At 49.4% G+C, this 17,471-nt stretch overlaps 1 protein-coding gene across 5 annotated transcripts in view; it reads left to right on the forward strand.

Moving 5' to 3' along the window:
* LOC143829130 (maestro heat-like repeat-containing protein family member 7) overlaps positions 1-17,471 on the forward strand; it is an 80,268-nt gene that overhangs the window by 5,401 nt on the left and 57,396 nt on the right. Inside the window, exons 1-4 of one of the 5 annotated variants that reach the window (XM_077319516.1) lie at positions 3,976-5,376; positions 6,161-6,235; positions 8,322-8,432; positions 16,834-17,237. The gene's annotated coding sequence lies outside the window, so the exon portion shown is untranslated. Of the gene's footprint in view, positions 1-3,975; positions 6,236-7,142; positions 8,433-16,833; positions 17,238-17,471 lie in introns of those variants that run through there. The other 4 variants (XM_077319517.1, XM_077319515.1, XM_077319519.1 and 1 more) reach the window with 4 other exon arrangements.

The following is a 17,471-nucleotide window of genomic DNA, read 5'->3' on the forward strand; positions in this document are numbered from 1 at the left end:
ATGCTAGAGGGCGTCACCCCAAGGGTCAGACATGACTCGGTGCTTGCACAGGGGATACCTTATGTAGGAGCCTCTTGTGGCGCAGAGTGGTAAGGCAGCCGTCTGAAAGCTTTGTCCATGAGGCTGGGAGTTCGATCCCAGCAGCCGGCTCAAGGTTGACTCAGCCTTCCATCCTTCCGAGGTCGGTAAAATGAGTACCCAGCTTGCTGGGGGGTAAACGGTAATGACTGGGGAAGGCACTGGCAAACCACCCTGTATTGAGTCTGCCATGAAAACGCTGGAGGGCGTCACCCCAAGGGTCAGACATGACTCGGTGCTTGCACAGGGGATACCTTTACCTTTACCTTTATACCTGTATACGGTTTGGGTAGCTTTATCTATTGATCAGGGTGGGCATTCTGTTGGTTTTTAGGAAGTGTTAGACCTGTGAGAGTAAAATTGAAATGGTTGGGAAGGTCCTTGGGAGCTGGGTAAAGGTTAAAGGTGAAGAGGGCTATCATGTCCATTCTGAACCTCCATTTCTCCAGGCTGAACATTCCCATGTCCCTCAACCTATCTTCATAGGGCTTGGTCCCTTGGCCCCAAGTCACCTTCGTCGCTCTCCTCTGTACCCTTTCAATTTTATCTACGTTCTTCTTGAAGTGAGGCCTCCAGAACTGCACACAGTACTCCAGGTGTGGTCTGATCAGTGCCATATACAATGGGACTATGACATCGTGTGATTTTGATGTGATGCCCCTGTTGATACAGTCCAAAATGGCATTTGCCTTTTTTTTACCGCTGCATCACACAGCCTGCTCATGTTTAGTTTACAATCCACAAGTACCCCAAGGTCTCGTTCACACACAGTGTTACCTAGAAGCATGTCCCCAATCCAGTAGGCATGCTTTTCATTTTTCTGACCCAGATGCAGAACTTTACACTTATCTTTATTAAATTGCATCTTGTTCTCATTTGCCCATTTTTCCATTGTGTTCAGACCTCATTGAACTCTGTCTCTATCTTCCGGAGTATTTGCCCGTCCTCCCAATTTGGTATCATCTGCAAACTTGATGAGTAGTCCCTCCACCCCCTCATCTAGATCATTAGTAAATATGTTAAAAAGTACCGGGCCGAGCACCGAGCCCTGAGGTACCCCGCTACTCACCTCTCTCCAGTCTGATGAAACACCATTGACAACAACTCTTTAAGTGCGGTTCTCTAACCAATTCCCTATCCACCTAACGATCTGAAAATCCAGATTGCAGTCCCTTAACTTATCCATCAAAACATCATGGGGAACCTTGTCAAAAGCTTTACTAAAATCCAAGTAAACAACATCAACCGAATTTCCACGATCCAGCAAACCTGTTACTTGGTCAAAAAAGGAAACCTGGTTGGACTGGCTGGACCTGTTGGAGACAAATCCATGCTGACTTCCTTGGATCACCAAATTGTCCTCCAGAGGTTTGCAGATCGCTCCCTTTAATATCTGCTCCATTATCTTCCCCACAACAGAGGTCAGACTCACTGGTCTGTAGTTTCCCGGGTCATCCTTCCTCCCTTTTTTGAAGATCAGAATAACATTTGCTCTCTTCCAGTCCTCCGGGACATCTCCAGTCCTTAAAGAGGTCCTGAAGATGATGGACAAGGGCTGCGCAATTTCTCTGGAAAGTTCTTTGAGCACTCTCGGGTGCATTTCATCTGGCCCAGGATATTTGAACTCATCCAGTGCAGCTAAATGCCTCTCGACAACCTCTCTGTCCATGTTAACCTGCCACCCAGACACTATCCGTTGGCTACGGCCATCTCTAGATGTGCCTAAACCCTTTGATCTGTGGGAAAAACAGATGTAAAATAGTCACTAAGCCTTTCTGCTTTCTCTGTATCTTCTGTTAGAGTTTGTCCATCCGCACCCAACAGTGGGCCTATTGCCTCCTTTACGTTTGCTCCTCACATAACTGAAAAATCCTTTGTTACAATGGGCTTCCCTGGCCAACCTTGGCTCACTCTCAGCTATGGCCTTTCTGATGATTGATCTACAGTGCCTAGTAACCTGTAGATACTCTTCTTTAGAGCTCTGTCCTTCTCTCCATTTCATGAACATTTTCCTTTTCTTTCTTAGTTCCTCTTGAAGTTCTCTGTTCATCCAAATAGGCTTCTTAGAACTCCTGCAGTGTTTTCGTCTTTCTGGGATAGTCATTGATTGAGCATGCAATAGCTTATGTTTGAGTAGCGCCCACCCTTCACATGCTCCCTTCCCTTCCAGCATTCTCATCCATGGTATGACACTCATCATGTCTCTGAGTTTATTAAAGTTTGCCCTACGAAAATCCAACATCCGTGTCTGGCTACAAGCTTCCTTGGTTCCCCATCTCAAAAGGAATTCTATGAGGACATGGTCACTTCCCCCTAGGTCCCCACCTCCTTCACCTCATCCACCAACTCTTGCCTGTTGGTCAGTATTATGTCCAGTATGGCTGAACCTCTTGTGGGTTCATCTACCATTTGATAAATGAAATTGTCAGCCAGGCAGGTCAGAAAGTTGCATGACTGAGGACGCTTCGCAGAGTTTGTTTCCCAGCACACATCTGGGAAATTGAAGTCACCCATGATGACAAGGTCCTGCCGCTTGGATATTTTCACAAGCTACTCACAAAGTGCAGCATCCACATCCTCTCGTTGGTCAGGCGGTCGGTAGCAGACACCAACCACCACACTGTTTGTTTTCCCCTCGCTTATTTTCACCCAGATGCTTTCCATTGTAGATATGCTCTCCTTCACTAGAATTTCCTGACAGGTAAGCCCTATCCTCACATACAGTGCCACTCGTCCACCTCTTCAATCTATTCTGTTTTTTCTGAACAGTTCATATCCATCCACCATTACATTCCAGTCATGAGAATCATTCCACCAAGTTTCTGTGATGCCTACTAGATCATACCTTTCCATCAGCATGAGAAGTTCCAGCTCTTCCTTCTTATTGTCCATGCTTCAGGCGTTAGTATAAAGGCATCTGAATCCTTTTACTTTTGGTTTCCTATGAGCTGGCCTTGCCGGTTGGGCTGCCCCCGATCGTTCCCCTTCCTTACACTCCCTATGTTGATCGCCTCCTTCCCCTTGTGGCTTCAGTTTAAAGCTCTCCGGATGAATCTCATCAGGTTCCTGCCAAACACATTCTTCCCCAGCTTCGATAAGTGCAGTCCATCAGTTGCTAGTAGGCCTTCCTCAAGAAAGCCTATCCCATGGTCCCAGAAACCAAATCTCTCCTGCCGGCACCAACTACGCAGCCACTGATTCACCTCCATTATCTTCCTTTCCCAACACATTCCTCTTCTCTTGACAGGCAAGATTGAAGAGAATACCACTTGTGCCCCCATTTGTTTGAGCTTCCTCCCCAGATCTTGATAGTCTTTTTTAATAGGAGCAAGGGTAGCCGTCCTGGCTTGTGCCCTGGTAGCGGTGGTTACCAGGTCCCCACGGTCGGTGAGACCGGTTCCCCCGTCTCAGGCGTACGTACCATCCTCCTCTTCCTGGAGTTCAGTAAGAGTTAGGCTCCCTCCAAATTCGGCCATCAGTCTGGAGAAGGAGCGTTGTGAGTCTTGACTTACTGTCAAAGGCAGACAGACTCACAAAAGGCTTCTAGTTTAATAGAAAGCTTTAATTGGAAGTAGTTCTGATCACTCTAACATCTGAAGTCAAGACTGCTCGATATAGGAAAAGCAAGCAGTTATCAATACGATTCTCCCGCCCAAACTGTCCCCAGTTCCCAGGGAGGAATCTCCCCCCCCCCCGGGGGGGACTGATCCTGACACAGTGGTCAGACCACACCTGGAGTACTATGTGCAGTTCTGGAGGCCTCACTTCAAGGATGTAGATAAAATTGAAAGGGTACAGAGGAGAACGGCGAGGGTACAGAGGAGAGCAACGAAGATAGGTTGAGGGACTTGGGAATGTTCAACCTGGAGAAAAGGAGGTTGAGAATGGACATGATACCCCTCTTCACCTTTACCCTTTACCCACCTCCAATGGAAAGTTATTTAATTTCATGTATCTCTATTGTTTGGGGCACAGGCTTTTCTGGGACAACCCCCCTGTGTCATTTTGTTCTACTGCAGTTTTCCAGTCTAGTGGTCACTCTGTTTGGGTACTGCACACTAGACAAACAATCCCAAAACGCCCAGACCAGGCCCTGGGCTATCAATCTAAGGATCTCGATGTTAGAGATCTCAGCATTGGAGGGGATCCTCAGATTGACGGTGGGAAAAACTGCCCTGGCCTCAACCATACGCCTGGCGGAAGAGCTCCGTCTTACAGGCCCTGCGCAATGACATTTTTGGCAGGATGTCCATAAAAAAATCACAAAAATATTTAAGGACTCCAAAAGCTTATCTTTTAGGTTTTCTGGTAAATGAAAAAGATAAAAAATATGGAGAGTTATTTAGATATTTGACAATGGTGACAAGGATAGTATGGGCAAAAAACTGATGCTTTAGGCTGATCCTGCATTGAGCAGGAGTGGGACTAGATGGCCTCTGTGGATCCTTCCAGCTCTATGATCTATGATTCCCGACCCTGTAGCCCAGCCCCCGCAATTTCCTATGTTTGGGAAAGGCCTGGGTAGCCAAACTGTGGCTGCCCAGGTATCTCCATGGACTAGAATTGCCATGAGCCCTTGCTAGGCACGTGTGCCGGCAGAGGTTCATGGGAATTGTAGTCCATGGATACCTGGAGAGCCGCAGATTGGCCACCCTGATGGAGGCTGTCTTGCCTGGGACTGCCAGCAGCCTCTGCTCTTCTCTCCCCTCTGCTTTTTTGCAGGACGGCTGCCTGCTGCCGGAGGGTCTGATGGACGGATGGCTTCCACATGACTGTCTTGGAGTGTCAAGATGGATGGGCCAGCTTGCCCCCACCCCTACCCCCCGACCTTCACACTCTGTGCTTGTTTGCATTCCCTCCCTGTTCAAGTAGACCTTTCATCAGTAGTTGTTTCCTCCTGTGATTGTGAAACTTATCCTAGAGGTTTTCAATATTTCAACCGACTCCAAATTGTAATCGAAATTCTATGCACATAATACCGGCCTTCAGCTCGCAGGGATGATGGGAGAGCTTTGCCCAGATCCCACTTCAGTAACCTCAGGGCCCTCTCAGCCTCACCCACCTCACAGGCTGCCTTTTGGGGAACATCCATGCCCCCTCTTGACACTGCCCCTAAGAACAGAAGAGGAGCTGCTTCTCCTGGGGGTCCGAAATCCCTCCCTTAGGATGGGGCCCAGGCCCTATGGAGGTGATTCATTGAGCCCCACATTTCTGTCCTTTTGGGGGCGTATCCTCCTGTATGCCTTTCTACTTTCTTATTTGCATTTAAGAGCTGTCTGGCAGGCGGAAACCAAACCGGTGAGTCTTTGCCCAGGATCCTAGCCCATTCTGGGAAACCAGAGTCCCCGCTGACCATTTGTGTCCTCAGGACACGAAAACCCAGTTTCTTTCCCCAGTGCTAACACTACTGCCCGTAAGAGCAGACAGGCCCATCTGGCTCTGCTCCGAATGGGCAAGTGGAGCCAGCAGAGACTCTTCAGATGGGAGAAATCAGGCACAAGGGAGATAAATCCCTACTAGGGGGCAGCACAGCATCCAAATGCCTTTGCCTTTTGAACACTGGCCAGGGAGCCCTTGACTCCTGAAAGGCTATAGCCCCCCCTCACCCCCCGCCCCCCTCTTGTGGGTCTCTGTGAAGGGGCTACTGGGCTGAAGTCCAATGCTACTTCTCATCAGCACAACTCCTCCTTGACGCTTCCTCTCCCCAACCCCTGTGGGGACCCTCGCAAGAAGAAAAGGCCCTGGCTGGGCATGTGGCATTGGGTGTTCCCCATGCAATGGCCGTCTGCAGGGGAGGGGGTGGGCTACCAGGTGGGGAAATCCCTGGAGAATCGGGGATGGAGCCTCACGGCTGAAGTGCTTGTATCCTACACACAGAGGTAGGATCACCATCTCGAGATCAGGAAACCCCAGGAAATTGGAGGTGAGGGGGTCATTGGCAGAATGAAACTATGCAAAAGGGCACAGCACCAACTGCTTAAAGAATAAAGAGCTTTATTGAGAATTGAAAGAACTTTGGAAAGAGAGAGGGGGGAGGGAGAGAGTCCTAGCAGTCTAACTGACTAAATGTTCTTCTTCATAGGAAGGCAAACAGGAAGGAAGTCTTGAACTGAGGGGTTGCAAGTCTCCCGCAGACCCAATAAGGACACAGGAAAAGGTTACTTGAGAAATGCCAGGAAGTTTCTGCTCTAAGTTTGGTAACTTCCCCTCTCCTCCGATGGCCCTGGAGTATATTAATAATACTATAAGAACCTTATTTTGTAGCCTGCCCTTCCTGGTTGGGCAGGAAACAACAGGATCTGTACATAGACAAACAGTTGTTCGAATGTCTAAATGCAATTATGTATATTAAATTACTATTAAGCTGTATTCCCAACCAGCCCTTTTAACCGCAAAGAGGGAGCCTGATTTTTCTGATGTTTTTGTAGCTGGTGGAGACCGGGGTTTTTCAGTGATACTTTTGACAGGCATGTGGGTATCACTGGGCCCCGGGAAAGACACTTGACACCAATTTGTATTGGCAAAACCGGCCACACCTTTTTATTACCTCAGAGTGTTGGTGAGGCATAGGGGAAAACCTGCCCTGTGGTCAACCGACCACAGCCCCAGCATACCTATTTTTTGACCCTAGGGGCACATTCCGGAATCCCTTCCCTTCTCCCCACCAGGAGCAAGGGTTCCTGCCCCCTAGGGTCCCTGCCTGGAAAGTGTACCCACCCGAGGTACCGCAGGAGGCGCACACCCCCATTGGTCCAACCTCGGGCCCCCCGGCTGCATGAACCCCAAGCTTTTCCCAAAGGGTCAGGTGTTCATGCCCAGCCGCCTCTTAGGAGGCCCCAATCTGGGAGTCGGGCACACTCCGTACTCCCTCAAAACTCAAGTTCCCCCTATGCCGTCCTGCCAGCTGTGACAACTTGATAACTCTCAACATTCCCTTATAACACAAGAACCCCATTTAACAGAGAAGAAAGACCTATTACAAGGATAAATCAGAACTAAGGGAGGGAGGGTGGGGAAGTCTTCCGTCGCCAGCAGCTCTCTCCGGCCAAGTGAGGCGGGGCTAGCGCACGTGGCGCTATTTATAGCCCGCCTCATTACAGACGCCACGCTCCGAGCGGCTGTCCGTCTCCGACGTGCGCCCCCCCACGTCACCTCTTCGCGCCTCTTCCCTGGCGCCAGCTCCACCGCCCGTCAACGGGCGGCCTCGGTAATACGATGCCTTCTTTTCTGGCCTCAGCCATAGGCTCTGCAGAACTGTTTAAGGTCCCGGCGGGTCCTGATCTCATCTGGGAGAGCGATCACCACGTTGGAGCCAGCACCGAAAAGGCCCTGGCCTTAGTCAAGGCAGTTCTTCTTCTTTGGGGCCGGGGATTCCCCGGCCCCACCTGGGGACTGGCGTCCCTAAAGTTGTCATCCAGACCTCATCTGACTGGCATCCAGACCTGCCAATGAAAAACAAGATGCCATTTCTGAGTTTGGCATCAACTGCTGCTAGGATTTCTAGTGCCGGCCCTTTGAATAGGTCTCTTGCCAGATTAAGATGGAGACAGGGCTGTTTTTAAAAAGGGGCCCATTAGATGTTATTGGATCACTGGCCCAACCAAACGCTTAGAGGAGAACTCATTTTTGCAAGCCCTGCAGAACTGACTCCCGGAGGCTCATCCCCTGAAAAATTCGTTCTTGGCAGAGTTTAAATATGAAGAATTGGTTATTATCTCCCCTTTTCACTGCCTGAAGGAGTCTCAAAGAATCTTACATTCACCTTCCATTCCTCTCCCCACAACAGGCACACTGGGAGGAAGGTGAGTCTGAGAGTGCTCTGACAGGAGTGCTTGGTGAGAACAGAACTATCAGACCTGTGACTAACCCAAGGTTACAAAGTTGGCTACATGTGGTGGAGTGGGGAATTGAATCAGATCAGAAGCTGCTTGTCTTAACCATTGCACCAAGCTGCAAAGGAGGAATGGAGCAACAGTTGCTCAAACGATAAAATAGTTTCATTGAGACGAGAAACAACTATGTGAATAAGAGGGGAGTGAGATAGTCCTAACAGTTTAACTGACCAACTGTTTGGGAGGGAAGCAGGGAGGAAGTGTACTCAAAGGAGCAGGAAGTCTCCGGCTGAGCCAATCAGGACCCAGGAGAAGAGGATTTGAAAATATCTGGACATCGAATCTAACCGTGCTACTTGCACATCTCCTCTGATGCTCCCTGTTTGTTCTTTTGAATCATGCACTCTACAGGTCTTGCATATTCCGACCGTTGGCCTCGAACCAAGCTCTTCTACTGCAGACCCAAATGGGCTGAGACCTCAGAAAGCCTTCGACAGTCAGAGCTGATCCTTCCGGGCTGGGGTGAGCGGCTAGCAGACAACCTGCCGGGGCGGGATGGGAAACAACTGGAGATTTTGAGAACGGGGAGAACAGGGATTGGAGAGGGGAGGGACTTCCCAGGGTGTGACTCCATAGATTCCACCTTCCAGAGCAGCCATTTCCCCCCCAGAACTGTCCTCTGGGCCTTGTGGTAATCCTGGGAGATCTCCAGCTGGTACTCAAAGGCTAGAAACGCTAGACCCAACTCAAAAGCTGAGGAGATCCCCGTGCAGAATCCCCGCCTCCCCTTTCCATGCAGAAATCCTGTGCATGTGTAACCCTTTGTAATGGGGAAGGTTCAATTCAATAAAAGACAGCACCTTTATGGCCTGACAAAATGAGAAATTACTTCAAAAGAAAAGAAACCATTTCAGGCATTGAATAAATTTAACTATAACAATATTTATCATCAACCCCAGAACTGTAAAACTAGATATATAACAAAATCACAATGGCTATGAGCATAGCAACATTAACGGGAACAAAATCTTCAGTGTCCTTCAAAAAGGGCACTCAGCACAGAACCAATCCTAACACACTGGAAGGAGAAAGTCCAACTTGAAATTATAGAAGTGCCTGGCTGCTGCTTCTGATCTTCCACTTCAGGAGTTGATTTGCTGCTGCTGCTGCTGCTGCTGCTCAGGGACTCACTCCCTGGCTTGGGCCTGCAAAAGAATGAGCAGTTCCCTCAGTCAAGCTCTGGGCCTTCTCTCTCCTGCTGCAGGGCCAGACTGACTGAGGGGTGGGGCTTTTGCACTAATATATGAGCAACTTACTTACTGCTCATGCTCAGTATCCTTTGGCTTCCTAGGCCTAAATCCTAAATGGATGGAAATTATTAAAACAAAAATGACATGGGTTACACATGCACACCATGCTTCTGAGTGCAAATCCACCCCAGAACTGTGCTTATACATGATTCATTTATTTATTATATTAATACTAGTTTTAAAGCCCGTTGTACGTTTAAATACAATGGGTGCTAGAAAGTGTAGATTAGAGAGTACTGTTGATGGCTGGGTGTTTGTGCAAGTGGTATTGCCTCAAAGCGCTCCTGGGGCGAGTCCCCCCCCCCCCTAGTGATGTGTCTTCGGAGAGCGAAGGGTTGCAGCATTGAGTGCGCAGTGTTGTTTGTGGGTGGTTTGTGGTTGGGGAGTGGAGAACTCGTGAAGTTCTCTCTTTCCCTCCTGTGTTCTCTGCTCTGGGTGGCTGTGAGTGTCTGCGTCTGTCTGCCCCCCCCCCTCCTTCTTCCGAAGTTTTCTGCTTCCCTCCTGTGTTCCCTGCTCTGGCTGGCTGTGAGGGTCTGCCCTATTGAGTCTGCCATGAAAACGCTAGAGGGTGTCACCCCAAGGGTCAGACGTGACTCGGTGCTTGCACAGGGGATACCTTTACCTTTATGTTCTCATGACGGACAAGGTGGCGGCTGAATTGATGTCCCTACTGTAGTAATATCTGTTCAATGGCATGGAGGGCGGCGGTAGACACTCTCACCTCGTGGTCCCATTGCACGACCCAGAGTGCTGGAAGGAGAACAGGGTCATGGAACTATGGAATCAACCCTGAACAGAGCAAGAACAGCAGCCCGCCTCACGGGGCTGGCTTGTCGGGCAGCGAAAGTGCCATTGCGGTTGAATCCCAGGTGCTACTCTTTCTTTCCTGGTGCCTTTTGCCTCTCCCCTCAATCCCTTCCTTCTTGCTCAGGGGCATTCCTGGCTAAGTCCCTCAGTCAGTTCCATTTTTGACCACCTGAGGGAGCACCCCCTCCACACACACACCCCCCCCCCCATGTGCTGACTTCTCTGGGAGAAGGATGGGCCACGAGTGTAATGCGGCCTCCTCAGCCTTTTCCTAGTAACCCCGGAAGTGAAGTCAAAAGGCCTCCCTGTCACGCCCCTAGAAGTCACGTGTCCACACTGGGTGTGGCACCACTAATGAAATCTAACGCTTGCTAAATAAGGAGTCAGTTTTATTTTTTTGCCGGCCGTTCCTTGCCTGAGCCAAACAAGGAGTCATTCCTTTCAGCTCTCCTGAAGCCCACCATGCCAAGCAGCCGTGCTGCTCAGGGGACACGATCTGTGTGAACCTGGCACTTTGGGAGATCTCCAGGAGATTGGCAATCCCAGCAAGACCTGAGAATATAGTTTCCAAGGGTCTAAAATGGCAGCCGGGGCAAGGGGAAACCTGGGAAGAAAGGAATCCTTATGCCGGCTGGGCACAGTCCTTGCGCTGGATCTGGGTGCAGGGGCTCTCAGCCAGGGATGCCAGCTCCAGGTGGGACCTGGGGATCCCCTGGAATTACAGTCATCTCCAGAATACAGAGATCCGTTCCCCCGGAGAAAACGGCTGCCTTGGAGGGCAGACTCTGTGGCATCAGACACAGTCCCCTCCTGCTTGAATACCTGAATCATAGGTATTTTTGTATGGTTAAGTACCCTGTCTACGGTTCAGGTGGGCATTCTGTTGGTTTTTCGGAAGTGTTAGACCTGTGGGAGAAAAATTGATATGGCTGGAAAAGCAAATGGGATGTAGAAAAAAATTTTTCACATTTTTTCCCTTGTAAAAACTGGTAAATTAATACGGATTTTCGTACAGCTAAGTACCCTGTTTATGGTGCGGGTAGCTTCATATATATATATATTTTTTGCGATGGGGATTTTTTTTTTATTTTCATAAAGGTAGAAATATAGAATAAAATACGAGTTATGAATACAAAGAACAGTAAAATATAAAATATAATCATTTGAAAATGTACGACCCCACATTAACTACACAATGATATAAACTTTTGCCCAAAGCTAAGTCTAAGAGCCATCCACATTTCCACTACATTTAAAAAGAAAGGCCTATTTAGATATACAAAAGAGAAGTTGTTAATAATCAACCTAGTGAGATCGTAGACCTCACGTTAACTGCTTGATACAATCTAAGAGCTATCCTGACACATATTTCTAGGTTTAAGTTAGATGCTTAACATTAAACATTTCTTGTAGAACAGTATGAGTTTTGGCCCTGTATCAATACTCTAATGAAGGGAAAAGAAAGTAGGACTTTGCCTTAAAGATGTACAAAAAAAAAAAAATTACAAGAGGATTTCATAGCTTCTCCTTATCCTTAATACAGATACATCTACAAAACAATTTATACTTGACCCATTCTACGGTTTGGGTAGCTTTATATATTGTTCCAGGTGGGCATTCGGTTGGTTTTTTGGAAGTGTTAGACCTGTGGGGGTAAAATTGACATGGTTGGGAAAGGCAATGGGATGTAGAAATGTTTTTTCACATTTTTTTCCTGTAAAATTACATAATTACATAAACAAGCTTTTCGCAGACCCTCCTTGCTGGATTGCAACAGCCCGGCCAATGGCTCTGTTTGGGCCAAAGTCCTGAGTGGGCGTGACCTGTCAGAGGCAGGGCCCAATCGCTAAGCACATCCTCATTGGGCAGTGCCTCACACAAAGAGAGAAAAAAACCCATCCGAAGGCTACTGACAACATTAACAGAACTGATACAGGATAAAGAAAAGTTAAAACGTCTCTTTTTATTATGTAGGTTTATTGTAGCATCCAACCAGAACGGGTTTCAGATATCTCCCGTTTTCAAAGGGGATTTTCCTCAGTGGTTGTTCTTTGACATAAATGTTCAAAATTAGTACCTTTTAATATTGAAAGAAATTATACATAAATCAATAAAGCTATACTCTGCTTCAATACCTGAAAAGGATATAATCCTGAAATCATTAAGTGTTCTATTCTATAATAAAATACTCCTAAATCGTGTATATTTGTTGTTGGGAAGTTGTGCTCGACCCATCGCGACCCCATGGACAATGATCCTCCAGGCCTTCCTATCCTCTACCATTCCCCACAATCCATTTAAGTTTGCACATACTGCTTCAGTGACTCCATCCAGCCACCTCATTCTCTGTCGTCCCCTTCTACTTTTGCCCTCAATCACTCCCAGCATCAGGCTCTTCTCCAGGGTGTCCTTCCTTCTCATGAGGTGGCCAAAGTATTTAAGTTTCATCTTCAGGATCTGGCCTTCTAAGGAGCAGTCAGGGATGATCTCCTCTAGGACTGACTGGTTTGTTCACCTTGCAGTTCAAGGGACCCACAAGAATAGTCTTCTCCAGCACCAGAGTTCAAAAGCCTCAATTCTTTGACGCTCGGCCTTCCTTATGGTCCAACTTTCGCAGCCATACATTGCAACTGGGAATACCATAGCCTTGACTAGAAGCACTTTTGTTGGCAGGGTGATGTCTCTGCTTTTTAGGATGCTGTCTAGATTTGCCATAGCTTTCCTCCCCAGTAGTAAGCACCTTTTAACTTCTTTGCTGCAGTCCCCATCTGCAGTGATCTTGGAGCCCAGGAAAATAAAATGTTTCACTATCTCCATTTCTTCCCCATCTATTTGCCAGGAATTGAGAGGGCTGGATGTCATGATCTTCATTTTCTTGATGTTGAGTTTCAAGGCAACTTTTGCACTCTCCTCCTTCACCCGCATCAACAGGCTCTTTAATTCCTCTGTGCTTTCTGCCATTAGAGTGATATCATCTGCATATCTGAGGTTGTTGATATTTCTCCCTGCAATCTTGATCCCAATGTGTGACTCAGCTAACCCCGCCTTTCTCATGATGTGCTCTGCATACATGTTAAATAGGCAAGGTGACAGTATACAGCCTTGCTGAACTCCTTTCTCAATTTTGAATGTCAGTGATTCCATGCTCGGTTCTCAGTGTTGCTTTTTGACCTGCATATAGGTTTCGCAAGAGACAAATAAGATGCTCTGGTATTCCCATCTCTTTAAGAACTTGCCACAATTTGTTGTGCTCCACACAATCAAAGGCTTTAGCATAGTCAATGAAGCAGAACTAGATGCTCTTCTGGAACTCCCTAGCTTTCTCCATGACCCAGCGTATGTTGGCAATTTGATCTCTAGTTCCTCTGCCTCTTCGAAATCCTGCCTGTACTTCTGGAACTTCTCGGTCCACATATTGCTGGAGCCTAGCTTGTAGGATTTAAATTAAAAAAAATTAATCAGGGGCACTCAAACAAAACCCAAAACGCTAACTCTGCCCTTTGCACATGCACGGGTGTCCTGGGGGGAAGAAAAGTCTGGGTGACCTTTAGGGTGGCCAGTCCAGAGGGATCCCGAAATGGCACCCAACATCAACTAGTGGCAAGCACTGCAGGGGGTTAGTTGGGCTCCAGACCACAGGGACCAGTTCCCTTGCAGGAAACGGCTGTGTTGGTGTTGGCAGAGTCTAAATATGCAAAGAGAGGTGAGCTGCCATGGGGATTGAACGAATAAAATCCTTTTATTGAGAAGAGAAAAACCTGGTGTGGAAAGGGAGAGACAGAGAGAGTCCTAACGCTCTAACTGTTCCGTCCAGTGTTCATTCAGTTTATTCAGGAGGCAAGCAGGGAGGACATACGCCCAAAGGAGCAGGAAGTCTCCAAAGAGCCAATCAGGACAGGAGGAGATTATATGGAAAATATTAAGAAGGTTCTTAATCTACCTATGCTGACTACCCATCTCCTCCGATGCCCCAGGAAGATACCTCTGCATCATGCACACTACACATTTGGATTTCCTGGAAGGTCGACTCTAGGGCACCATACCCCTTCCCCACACCCTGTCCTTCCCATGCTCTGCCCCCAAATCTCCAGGAGTCTCGAAAGCTGGAGTTGGGAACCCTAGACTTTGAGAGAGATCCCTTAAGGGAGTGAGTGAACCAAGCCAGCAGGTGGGGAGGGAAACAAGGAAGCCGGGGGGGGGGAGTAATCAGCCTGGGGGAAGGAAGGCATGCTGAGTGGGGGAGGGAGGAACTAGGGATGCCAACCTCCGGGTGGGGTCTGCGGATCCCCCAGGATTCCAGCTCGTCTCCAGACAATAGGGACCAGTCCCCCAGGAGAAAACAGGCACCTGGAAGGGGGACTGTGTGGCCTCGGAAGCCCAGTGAAGTCCCTCCCCTCCCAAATCCTGCCCCCAGAGCTGATAACCCTGGGGGGAACAAGAAGGAGGTTGGAAATGGTGGAAAGGAGAGGGCAGGAGGAGAGGGAATGGGTGGGTGGGAAGAGCAGGGGAGGAAACGAGATTTCCCCTTCCTTGTGGGTCCCTCTCTTGCCTGGACATGAACAGTTACTGTCAAAACCGCCGAAATGCTTCTCTTTACTTTGAGAAATGCTTCTCTTTACTTTGCCCGCTCTGTGTGTATGAATCTGCTGGTGGTCCCAGGGACATTCACCGGGGACATGAACCTGGCCTCAACCAGGGCCAGGGCTTTTTCGGCCCCGGCCCCGGCCTGGTGGAACGAGTTCCCGGAAGAGCTAAGGGCCCTGCCGCAGTTATCAGCCTTCCGCAGGGCCTGCAAGACGGAGCTCTTCCTCCAGGCATATGGTTGAGGCCGGGTTGAGGTCCCGGAATGATCATCAGGGGGTCCCCTAGAGCCGGCGAGATCAGGACCCTCGCTCCTAAGGAAAGGGCTCCGGAATGCTAGCTGGATGGGGGGGGGGGAGACGGGGAGTCAACTCCAAGGAATAGCCGTCTTTTGGAATCCTAGAATCCTAGAGTGGGAAGGGCCCATGGAGGCCATCTAGTCCAACCCCCCTGCTCAGCGCGGGATCAGCCCAAAGCATCCTAAAGCATAATGAATTGGGGATTTTAAAGGTAGTGTGGTTTTACTGTTTTATTGTAAACACCCAAAAGCCTTTGAGAGCGGTGGTTTATAAATCAAAGAATAAATAAATAAACAGCATGTTAGGATATTCCTGGATTTGGGGGTGGAGGAGCCCGGGGAGGGGGTAGTCTTTTGCCGAGGGACGTCACCGCCACCGCTTGCTTTCCCGCGGCGCCCCTGACTTTGAGGTCTTCAGATCTTGCCTTCACACCAAGTTCTGAATATACGTCTCGCTCCCCTTTTTGTCTAGTTTAAAGCCCTCTTCCCCAGGTGTGCAAGGGTTCTCCCCAAAATACTTTCCCCGCCCCTTGTGAGGTGCACGCCGTCTCCTGACAGTAGCCCCTCGTATTGACTTCGTTGACCATGATCCAGAAATCCAGATTGTTCCCGTCAACACCGTTGACGTAGCCAGTCATTTGTTTGCATGATTTTTCTCTGCCTTCCTCTGCCTTGGCCACTTGCAGGAAGGACTGATGAAAACACAACCTGTGCTCCCAGGCCCTTTACCTTTCCCCCCAGATCCACAGAGTCTTTCTTAATATGTTCCATGCTCTGCTGGGCAGTATTACTTGTTCCTACATGGATAAGAAGGAAGGGGTAATGATCTGTGGGCTTGATGAGCCTGTCCAGCCGTTCCGTCACATCCTTAAAGCGTGCACCAGGGAGGCAGCAGACCTCTCGAGACAACAAGTCAGGTCTACAGACTTCGGCCTCTACACCTCTTGGCAAGGAATCTTTATTTCCTGTTCTGCAGATTTCTTTCTCCTGTTCCTGGTTGATTTGATCTTACATTCCTTTAGGTCCAGCATAAAAATCTGAACGGCAATATTCTTCTTGGTGTTCTTGTTAAGAGCCAGCTTGGTATAGTGGTTCAGAGCCGTGGCTTCTAATCTGGAGAGCCAGGCGTGACTCCCTGCTCCTCTGCATGCAGCTAGCTGGATGACCTTGAGCTAGTCACAGTCCTGATTGGTCTGTTTTCACAAAGCACTTCTCTAAGAGCTCTCTCAGCATCACCTCCCCCACAGGTGAAGAGAAGGCAACTATAACTGCTTTGAGACTCCATTGGGGAGAGAAACGTGGGGAATAAAAAACAACTCTTCTTCTCCTTCTATTATTATTATTATTTTTTTTAATCCACAGACAATTATTCTCGCCGCTTCTGTAGAATTTCCACATTAAGGACAAGAATCCCTGCCCCCTCCCCCACCCCCACCCCCTCTCTTTACCTGCTGTCGTGTCGTGTTAGGCTGGCCCCACCCCTGCCAGTCTCCTGAGGCTTCCCGCACTCTCCACAGGGTGGGAGCGGCCTCAGAGGACTGGCAGCGGCAGCCACGACCCCAGAGCAATGAGTGCACCTCGGTGTTCAGGCGCCACTGCCGCGGTCCTGCCACTGCCGAGGTCCCCGGGGGCAGGACTATGGACGTCATGTCCCTAGACTTCCATTTCCATTAGATGTTCCACATCGCTCATAATAATTCCTTTTATGTGCTGCCCCTTCCTACAGCTCAGGGGAACTCACAGTATGCCAGGCATATACTGATGTAATATTGAATCAGCCTCTAGGGGGAGCAAACATGCCGAACGGAGGCAAAATCCTAAAGCAGCAGGCCAATCAAGAGAGGGAAACGAGGATGGAGTAAACTCCCGTGTCTCCTTGACTGTGTTTGGTTAGTTTGGAAAAAGTCCCTAAATGTCTCCATTGCAGGATGAGTTCCGTGTCTAAAAAGGACAAACTGCTCAAAAGGAGGAGCCTTGAGAACGATGCAAACACCTCGGGTGAGAAAACCGACCATCGGCAAGGCCGAAGCCTCCCTCACCAAGCCAGATCTCAAGAGCCAGCTGGCCGGAGGAATGCCGAGCACCTCCCGCCTCTGACCAAGCCGGCAGCGTCCTCCGAGGACCAGAAGCCGACACCGACGCCTCCTCTCATGCTGCCCCTCCTGACGCAGCGCCGACTGCCCCAAACCACCGCTGGGACAAGCCAGGCAGATACGACCAAGGAGTCCACCCCATGGCCAAAGCTGCCTGTGAAGGCCGTCAGGAACAGCACCACCGCCGCAGGGAGCAGGAGAGCCTCGCAAGCTCTGGGAATCTCTGCAGCGCTGCCAGGTACCGGCCGGGCCCAGGAGTCGCCAGCTGGTCTGGGCTTGTCTCAGGGCAGTTGCGTGCTTGGGCAGAGGCTGCCGAGAGCCAGCGTGGTGGTGCGGTCAAGGGGAGCGGCCTGTCATCTGGAGAAGCGGGTTTGATCCCCCGCTCCCCCTCCTCCTCCACATGCAGCCAGCTGGGTGACCTCGGGCTAGTCGCCTCAAAGTGCTCTCTCGGCCTCCCTTCCCTCACAGGGTG

Source organism: Paroedura picta, chromosome 2, assembly GCF_049243985.1.
Source record: "Paroedura picta isolate Pp20150507F chromosome 2, Ppicta_v3.0, whole genome shotgun sequence".
NCBI lineage: Eukaryota > Metazoa > Chordata > Lepidosauria > Squamata > Gekkonidae > Paroedura > Paroedura picta.